Source organism: Macaca mulatta, chromosome 4 (genome assembly GCF_049350105.2).
Source record: "Macaca mulatta isolate MMU2019108-1 chromosome 4, T2T-MMU8v2.0, whole genome shotgun sequence".
Lineage (NCBI taxonomy): Eukaryota > Metazoa > Chordata > Mammalia > Primates > Cercopithecidae > Macaca > Macaca mulatta.
The window spans coordinates 156817935-156828378 of record NC_133409.1 but is presented as its reverse complement, the minus strand read 5'-3'; the positions used below and the strand labels follow the sequence as shown (position 1 = coordinate 156828378).

Below are 10444 nucleotides of genomic sequence, written 5' to 3'. Positions count from 1 at the left end.
TTCTTGATCTGTCCCCATGTTATGGGGGTGGATGTCAATGTGACTCCAGTCAGCCCTCGTTCCATTTTCGCATTCAGATTCAACTAGCCTATGGCTTGTACTGGGGGAACCGGGCCCGTGGTTGCGATCCATGGATCCCACCAGTCTCCTGTTCCATGGTTGCACACATCTGGAGAGCACCTACACGGTTTGTCCATCTCCTGTAAAAACACAAGCATACCCTCATACCCACGTCAGCAAATCCACTGGGCCTTTCCATTGTCCTTCCAGGGATTTCCATAACACCTTTGGATAAACTTGCCTCTTTCCCTCTAACACTTGCCAGTGTCGTTCTGCCGGAGTCTTACCATCCATACCAGGAGTCAAAAAATTTAAAGTAAACAAGGCTAAATGTGATTTTATTTAAGGTGGTAGCTGGTCTCCTATTCTCCCGTTTTTCTCAACATACACCATAGTGTTTGATGTGCCCACTCTATAATACCTTGTCCTTGGGGTTGTAAGAAATTCCTGTTTTATGAGTGATTGCCCATAACTGTAAAAACTTTTGAAAAGCACGACTAACATAAGCAGGTCCATTGTCAGTTTTTAATTGTTTAGAGACTCCCATATGGGCAAATGATGACAAACAATGCCATCGGACATGGCCAGCAGTTTCCCCTGTTTGATATGTGGCATGTAACATATGGGAGTAGGTGTCTATAGTCACATGAACATAGCTAAGTTTGCCAAAGGCTGCTGTACGTGCAACATCCATCTGCCAGATTTCATCTGGAGCCAAGCCTCATGGGTCGCATCCTTCCATGGGTGCAACACCAGGGACATGCTGACAAGTGGGGCAGGCTTGCACAATAGCTTGAGCTTGGCTGCAAAGCAGATGAAACATAGAAGTAAGGGCAGAGGTGTTTTGATGCAGTAATGTATGGGAAGCTTGGGCTTGTTGAAACACAGAACCAATTAATTTATCTGCTTTATCATTACCTTGAGATAGTGGTCCAGGAAGTTGCATGTGAAAGCGAACAGGAGCAGCACGAGAGCAAATAGCTTGTTAAGTCTCAGAAACAAATTAAGCAGCTCTGGTTCTAGGGTGCCCTTAATAGTGACAGTCTCAATGCAACTACCTGCATTTTCAACATAGGCTAAATCGCAGACAACATAGGAGATAAAGCTGTGAGCTCTAAAACCTGAATAACTGCCATTAACTCTGAACACTGAGCTGAAACTCCAGAGGTCTTTATTGTTTGAGTATGCTTAGTTACATAAATAGCCGTGCGGCCTTTGTAAGAGCCATCAGTAAAATAAGTCCTTCCACCTGGAATGGGCTTGTGATGAGTAATTACAGGGAGGATAAAAGGGTGAACTTTATAAAATTGCAAAATTTTGTCTGATGGATAATGGTTATCTATTATCCCCACAAAATCTGCAAAAGCGATTTGCCGTGCAGTGGACATTTCCCATACTGCGGCCTGTTGTTGGGAATCCAAGGAAACAATAATTTTATCAAGATCACATCCTGTAAGCATTTTTTATCTATGCCTACCTATTGTTATAAGTTGAGTAATTAAAGAAAGATAAACTTGCACAGATTTCACTGTCTGATTGGATTTTAAAAAGCCATTATATTGTCATTACAGATTTGTCTATGAATTGGCCTAAAAATCCTGATGGAGAATGAGGAGTAGGAAGAATAAACAAAAGCAAAGGCTTTTGCGGCTATAGCCGGGAGGCATGTTGTTGCTGAAGGATCTGTTCTACAAGTTGTCACTCAACTTCTCCCTCCTTAGTAAGTTGCTGAGGAGAATGTAATGAAGAATCTCCTTGGAGGGTTTGATAAAGGTGTGTGAGTTGGTAGATAGCAATACCTAGCATCGGGCACAGCCTATTAATATCCCCTAATAATTGTTGGAAGTCATTCAGAGTTTGTACTCTGTCCCTACAGAGAGTTACTTTCTGAGGCTGAACATGTCTTCCAGTAACAATAGTACCTAAGTACTGGTATGGGGAGGTTGTTTGCACCTTTTCAGGAGCTATTTTGAGATTCCATGCTATCAAGGCTAGTTTTATTTCTCTGAATAACTGATGTAACATTTGATCTGTAGGAGCGGCCAAAAGAATATCATCCATACAATGAATGATGTAGGCAGTGGGAAATATATTGCGAGGCTCCTTTAAAGCTTTTCCTCCAAAATGTTGACATAACATAGGACTGTTGAGCATGCCTTGGGCTAAAACTTTCCGCTGATAGCGAGAGACAGCCTCTCTTTGATTAATAGAAGGCAGAGAAGGCAAATTGAGGCTTATCCTTTTTGTGTAATGGTATAGTTAAAAAAAAAAAAAATCTTTAAGACCTATTACTACAAGAGGCCAGTCTCTTGGAATGGCTGCTAGGGATGGCAGACCTTGCTGTAATGCACCCATTGATTTAATCTGTGCACTCATAGCTCTTAAATCATGTAGCAGTCGCCATTTTCCGGACATTTTTGGATCACAAATACTGGTGAATTCCAGGGGCTGAGTCTTCTATATGTTCTGCTTCCAATTGCTCTCTCACTAGCTGATGGAGTTGCATCAGTTTCTCCTGTAATAGGGGCCATTGATCTACCCACACAAGTTTGTCAGTCAGCCACTCTAGCGGCAAAGCAGTAGATGGAGGAGAAATATCAATGACCCCTGCCCAAAATCCTGATGACCTAGCCCTTTTCTATCTGTTTTGTCCAGTTATTGATATTGGATCAGGGTTTCCCTGAAGGGGCTTTCCTAAGTCTTTTCCACTCTGATATCCCATTTTCTTTAACATTTTAAATCCTGGATTATCAATAGTTTCATTTGTAAGTCTCATATCACATGCTATAAGTAAATCTCGGCCCCATAAATTAACAGCTATATTTGCGACATAAGGTTGAAAAGTACATGACTGTCCATCCGTTCTGAGACAGGATAAAATCTCAGCACTCTATTGAACACTTTGAGCTTTCCTAGTCCCACTAGGGATGTAGAAGTTAATTGCAGGGGTCAAGATGGTGGGCCAATAGTGTTTGGATATTACTGATGCATCAGCTCCCATATCCATAAGCCCATAGAACTTCTTTCCTTTAATTGGCACTGTACAGGTGGGTTGATTCAATGCTATGGGTTGTGATAGATAAATTTACCACCTAGTTGTCCTTTAAATCCTTGATTCCCTCGTTTTTCCTTTTGTGGGGAAGGGTACAACTTGCAGGGAATAAGCAATAGTTGAGCAATATATTCTCCCAGTTCAAAAACCCAAAGATCTTGTGACATTACTACTACTTGAATTTCTCCTTCATAATCAGTCAACAACTCCGGGGATCACAGTAATGCCCTGTTAAGATGGCTTTTGCCCAAAATTAATCCTATATATCCTGTTGCCAAAGGTCCCCAAATACCAGTGGGAACCTTCATGGGTTTGTCTCCTCCAACAAATGTAACCTGTTCTCTGACTGGGAGATCTAATCCTGTGCTTCTGGGTGTTCCTGGGGAGAGGGAATCAATGTTCTTCTGGGAACCCACCCCTGAAACGGGTTGTGGCCTGGATGGGGAATGCCCTCATTGTTTGAGGGGCCCAGATCCAGGCCCCCTTCCTGTTTCCTGACAAAGAGGTGCCATTCTGATGAAATTTTGAGTGGCATTGATTAACCTAATGATTTCCTTTATTACAATGAGGGAAAAGTCCTGGCGTTTTTTCTGTGAGGGGGGAACTGCATTATAAGATCCCCTCTGCCCAGAGGTCTGAGAGCATTCTTTTTTGAAATGTCCAATTTTTCCATAATTATAACATTTTCCTACTTTAGAGCTTGACCTTTGGCCCTTTCTAGATTTGTTTACTACTAAATTAGCCATTGCTTGAGCCAACATTGTAGAACGATGGAGTTCAGTTCCCACATCCTGACAGGCTTTGAGAAAATTTCCTAAGATCTTTGTACATCTCACAGGTGCCAGAACATGTTTACAATCTGCATTTGCATTTTCAAAAGCTAGAGTCAAAGTAAGTGGTATGAGCAGCAGTATGAGGAATCTGATGCCGCACTGCCTCTTGTAATAGTACAACAAAATGTGCATAGGACTCCTCCGACCCTTGCATAACATGTAGAAAAGATTGTACCAAGACTCCTTCCTCTGGAATGGTGTCCCAGGCGGGTTTAGCGGGCAAGGCACACAGCTTGTAAGCAGCGCCTGGGAGTGTCACTTGTTGTAGCAGATCTGAATAAGGGTCATTACCCAGTTGCATATCCTCTGTAATGTCCCGATGTCCAGCAGCATGATTCTGTCTAGCCTGGTGTGCACACATTTCTAGCCAGTTTAAATTCCATGTCAGATATGCACTAGCAAACAAACAAGTGTGAGCCAAATGCTTTATATCAAAGGGTGGAAAGTACATAGCATCGAATACAGATTCTAGCAATCCTAAAGTATATGGGCTCTGTATTCCATTGTTAACTACACTAGCTTTTAATTCCTTCAACAACTTAAACTCTAGCAAAGTGTGTTCACAAATAAGCTGCTGTGGATTATTTGGATCGGGCAGGAAATAGGAAATAGGAAATAGGAAAAGCACAAGGTCCTAGGGGCTCTCCAGCTATGGCAGCAGCACAAATAATTCTTTGTACTGGGGTCTCTATTTCTGCTACTGAAGGAGGCAGTACAGATGTTTCTGCTACTAGGGGGATGGTACAGGCCAATTTTCATCTTTCCTTTCCTGTTTATCATTTTCAATGGGTGCTGTGGGTGAGACAAAAGATTCCTTCAATTTTTGAGATTCAGAACATGGCTCCTGTGGTCCGGCAGAGTAAGAAGGGGACAATGGCAGAAGGACAGTACAGACTAAACCCCAAACAGAGAAAACAGAAGGATCAACTTTGAGACTTTTTTGATGAGCCCGTTTTAATCCTTCTCCTACTGGGTCCCAATTTTCCACATTGAGAGTACCTGTCTGTGGAAACCATGGGTTATATGTAATAAATTCCTGCAGAAGCTTAGTTAGTGTTTGAGAGCTAACCTGAGCATTAAGCAACTGCACATAATGTTGCTCCTCCATAGACAAATTCTGCCCCATGTTACCCTGATTCAGAAACTTCCCGCTCCCAGTACCTCCTCAGGGCACTGACTTTATATCCTCCGCTGGCCAACTAATCCTGGGGTTCCTTGTTCATCTAATCAGTTTCACTTTCTCTGCTCCAGCAGACCTTCTTCGTTCAAGTCTCTGTTTGGGCGCCACTTGTGGCTGTTACTGTAGGACTGAACGAAGGAGGACAAACGTAGAAATGAAGACAAAGACAAAAGGATTGGTTTAAAAGAAGGGGTCAGGGGCTCCTTGCTTCTAGAGAACAAGGGCCCTGAGCTTCTACAGCCCTTGGTATTTATTAGGTAGAGTTAATAGGGAGGAAGGGGTAACTGTGGGTCAGCTACTTGATTTATCACAGGCTCACATGATTGCTTTCTTTGTTCAACAGGCTCCAGATGTTCCTATAGTTTACCTAAAGGAACACAGTGCCCGGGACGTGATTGCCCTCAGCATTCCTTCTGGTGGCAGATGCAGTTGTCAGTTTGCCAACATCCTGCTTTCATGAGAACAGTTTGCTGTTTGCTCATATAGCCTCCAGTGGTATATTGAGTTGGTCACGTCCCTCATTCCTTCGGCCTCCAACAGGTGAAGGCTAAAAGGTTTTCTCGTGCAATGTCTTCATTGAGGATACGAAAGCCCTTTCTCTCCAGTTGTGAACTGCATGCATGTGTGTAAGCTGTGCTTGCATAGCAAAGTCCACTTGAGCATTAGAGTCAAAGTTGTTAAGGGGACCTAGTCATAGCTACCATGTGGCCAGCCATTTGGAACCAGATACCAGGTGCACATCATAAATCATCATATTTACTTTAAATATGCTGACAACCTAGTTCATAGCAACTCAGTACCTGAGATATATAGAATAACATTATTACCCAGTAAGTATGCGAACATACCAATATTTTAGTAAGGGTCATCACCATGGCACTTATCTACAGAGATAAATGAAAACTAAAACAGGGTTGCTGCATTAATTTTGCCCTGGCAATTGTCTAATTCTGAAATGGTGGCACGTTTTGAGCCAAAACTTGAATCAGTAAGAACTTGCCATATAGCCAAGAAGAGAACTCTAGCAAAAAGAAATAAATACAAGGAAGCAGAATAGTTAAAGGTTTTTAAGGAACTACAAATAATTCAGTGTGATGAAGTATGGAGGTGAGGTCATGTGAGGGAGAGGGATTTGGAGAGAAAAGTGGCTATGTTCTGATCACCTCCTATGCACCTGTAGATAGACAATAAATTCTCCTGCCCTAAATAGTAAGAAGGCTTGACACATGACACTCAACACTGGATAAATGAGACTGGCAGAAATTTATTAGTCATATATACTCACAGCCTGGAAGAAGAGGGCACTGCACACCATGCAAGGCCACAGAAGGTTTGCACTCAGGAGCAGAATGAACTAGGAGGGGCTGTGAGAGGTAGGGTTTGTAGTCATCAGAGGGTAAGGTGACTCCTGGTTCCCTCCAGAGAATCTAGCTGGCTTGCTTTAACAGTTTGGGAGACTGGCAGTGAGATGAAATCCATTAGGTTGAGGCCTGAGTGAGATGCAGCTGGTCTGGCAGATAAGGGAACTGGCCAAGTAGGGAACCTTTCCTGCTTGTGGGAGTCATAGCTATCAAGACAGGGGAACATGTGGATAAGCATTTTTGGGGAGCCCTGTGAGGGTCAAAAATCTCAAGGCAGCAGTTGAAATTTTAGGTCTTACAATACCTAAAATTGGTCTGGAGTTATGGCAGAACAAAAAGGGAAAGAACAGGTCATAAGGGGGTGAGTATACAAGGCAAACACTTAGATTTTATTTTTCAGTGAGCAACAGGAAACCACTGACCAATTGTGAACAAAGAATATTATTCCAATTCTCTCCTGAGAAAAAAAAGTCTCTGTCCCATTCCAGGAGGTGCAGCAATCAATCAATCAATCAATAAGGGGGGAAATAAAGGAAAAAAAGTCTTTGGCGTTTTCATGTTTGTGATCTGGTCCTTGATTGGTTTATTTTTCAGCAAGTCACTTCTTTTCTAACTTGGGAGAGGGAAAGTTTGGGACTATATTTATTTGTTTAAGGCTGACCACTCCACACTAGTCGTCTCCACGTGAATGTTCAATACACAACTTGAAGTAAATGCTGAAACAGATTCTAGATCCCCACCACACACATACACACCCCACCCTCCAAATGCTCTTTCTGAAGTCATTCCTGTCTCAGTAAATGCAAACTGTGTTGTTACAGCAAAAGAAACTGGAGAGATATATATATGACTTTTCTATTTCTTTCACACCAATGTAATCACAAACCCTTCAAAACATACCCAGAATTCAACCACTCCTCGATACTTCTACAAACACTACCCATAATGGTTTATGGGTCATCCAAATATTGCAATAGCCTTTCAATCAATCTTCTCCAGGAAGGAGGAAGAGAGAGAGAGAGCAACAAAGACTTTTGTAGAATAGAAGAATCTTGTTAAATAGTTATCACATTGGCTGGGCGCGGTGGCTCACGCCTGTGGATCACCTCAGGTCAGGAGTTCGAGACCAGCCTGGCCAACACAGTGAAACCCTGTCTCTACTAAAAACACAAAAATTAGCTGGGCATGGTGGTGGGTGCCTGTAATCCCAGCTACTTGGGAGGCTGAGGCAGGAGAATCGCTTGAACTGGGAGATGGAGGTTTCGGTGAGCCGAGGTGGCACCACTGCACTCCAGCCTGGGCTACTCTGTCTCAAAAATAATAATAATAATAATCTCACATTGGAGATGATTGCAGAATTCAAAAATAAGTGAAAAATTCAGCATATTTTTATTGAACTATTTGTCAGATGTTTTTCTATGGATAGGGAAAGAAAGACTATGTAAAAGGCCCAATTTCTGTGCACCAGAAGCCGCTATATTTGCTAATCAAGAGAAACCAAGACTCATCACAAATGAGCCAGGAGAACCATTATTCCCAGTATCTGGGGTTTAGGAAAATTAAGAAAATGTCTTATATGTAGACTGTTGACATTATCTTCAAATAAAGTACTTGACTTCACAGAGAGTCACTGACAGGCTTGAAAGAAGCCACCCAAAATAGAACTTTATATGCTATTATGGGGTCAAGAGATCTACAGAACATTATAAATTCTATAAATATATTCTCTGTAGTATGATGCTAATGCATTACATTTTTGTGTTGATTCATCCATTAAATGTAAAAATTGTTAATAAAAATTTTTGCATTTCTATTTCATGTTCCTTCACTTCTTAATATATGGGAACTTCAAAAAATGGTAATGGCTCTAGTCCGCTCGGCACTCCTGAGAAACACCAAGGAAAGTATTTTCTTTCCTTTCTAAACAGGACCATATCACGAAAAGTGCTCTGATATCACATTATCACAATCAGAGAAAGTACCAGAACAACATGGGAAGGAGATAATTGTCTCTGGAGTCTGCAGATAGCCATGCAGGATGGCGAGAAAGACCTTGGTGCAGATGTTGCCTTGTGGTGAAACTGCCTTCCAGATGCAGTTTTCTTAACAACTGTCTGGACCGACCCTGCAAGAACCTAGAGCCTGTAAATGATAAATGTGGATGAGCATCATAGGGAAGAAACCTTGAATAAGCTTATTTTAAAATATCCTTCGATGCATTCACTATGCAAAATTTCAGCATCTTTTAGATGCCATAAACCCCACTTCTTCTGCCTTGGGAGTCATAGAACAAACGACTTTTCTCTCCAAGGAGTAGTCATATTACCACAAGACTGAAATAGTTGTCGATCCCAACCATTTATAAATCCCGATTCTGTGGCCCCAAATATCCCACGTAATCTCAAGTTTTCATTTTCTAATTCGCGAAGACACGGGCGCTGCGGATGCCAACAGGAGGGGCGGGGATGAGGGAGAAGTTCCTTTTATTTTCTAAGTATTGCAGCAGCAGATGAGTCGGAGAGGACCACGTGGCCTAATGGATAAGGCGTCTGACTTCGGATCAGAAGATTGAGGGTTCGAATCCCTTCGTGGTTAAACGGGGTGCGTTTTGGGGGCCTGAAAATTCTATTACCTATTTCATTGCAAGAAAAAAATAAAAAATCATCCATTTTATGGGTTTTCTGAATCATTTTTTTTCCTCCTTCTTCCTCCTCTCCTTTAAAGGGAATAAGGAGACATTCTCAAAGGCCTTAGGAGAACAAGTGACAGAGTGCAGAAAGACTGGAAAGTCAAAACTGAAATACAGCCATCCAGTATTTTGGAACTGTCAGGTTCTCCCCAAGTTTGGATTTTAAGCACTTGTGTTTCGGTTTTGTAGGCTTGGATTCAATTCAAGGATTGAATTCCTTAAAAAAAAGAAATTCAGATCTATAAGCCAAGCTTTCTCAAACTGTAGTGTCTCAGACTAATGCCAGGCCCCAATGGCTATCACAGTAGGAAACTTGTTGCTTCCTCTGATTTAGCACTAGGTCAAAACCTCTTCACACTTCACACTTCTTTTTTAGTCTAAGTGCACGTGTGCTAAGGAGTTTTGGCAGCTGCTGAAGCCTATGTTACTGGTTCTTATTCTCTATTTTAATTTTTTTTGTTTTGGATGTGTTGCCATCAAAAGGATGAGAATAGCTAATATTGAATTTTATATTACAAAGCAAAAATATAAAGGTAATTAAAATAGCGCAACTGGTTATAGTGTGTGTGTGCAAACAGGAAAAGACAGGGAACACACCTGTGCAAAATACATAAAAACACATTTTGTATTCCTAAATAACATTTTGTGTGCCTGAATTTAATAATAATTTAGGATTAAGGAAAAGTAATTTCCAATTGCTGACATCGTGATGAAACATAAGACATTTGACTCCATCCAGATGAGATCATTGATTCAAATCACATGGAGTCTATAAGTTTGTTTCTAGGTCAAAGCTAAGAATATTAAAACTAGTAATAATTACCTCTCCCTGTCCCCAGCTTCTTCCTTAGCTCTGTTTGATTCTGGTTTCCTCTAGTCATCTGTAGATTCCAAATTGTATAAAAAATGTATGGATTGAGCATTGGTTACCAGACTTTGAAATTTATTGGATTAAAAAGTGTCAATGTCCTAATGTCATGCAAAACCATGTTCTCCCTTGTTAATGGCAAAACCCACCATTTGCACTGAGCATTCTTTTATAAACTAGAGAAAGTATATAACCTCAAAAGAAGAGTAACCTTTTAAAATGAATACAGTGATACTTGAGAATTACATACCCCACCTTTTTTCTTGATTCTAAGAACAGGAAAAAGCTTCCTCCTCTCTCTCTGATGAGTATTTAATCCTGTGTACCAGAGGATGAACAAGACTTTTTCCAGGGGCCCCACAGCCTCCCTGAAGCATTTAATGAAAGTGGAAATTCTGATG

General features: G+C 41.3%; 1 non-coding gene across 1 annotated transcript; it reads left to right on the top strand.

Moving 5' to 3' along the window:
- Positions 1-9008: 9008 nt before the first annotated feature.
- Positions 9009-9081, top strand: TRNAR-UCG (transfer RNA arginine (anticodon UCG)). The gene has a single exon. It is a non-coding gene; the product is annotated as a tRNA-Arg (tRNA).
- Positions 9082-10444: the final 1363 nt, after the last annotated feature.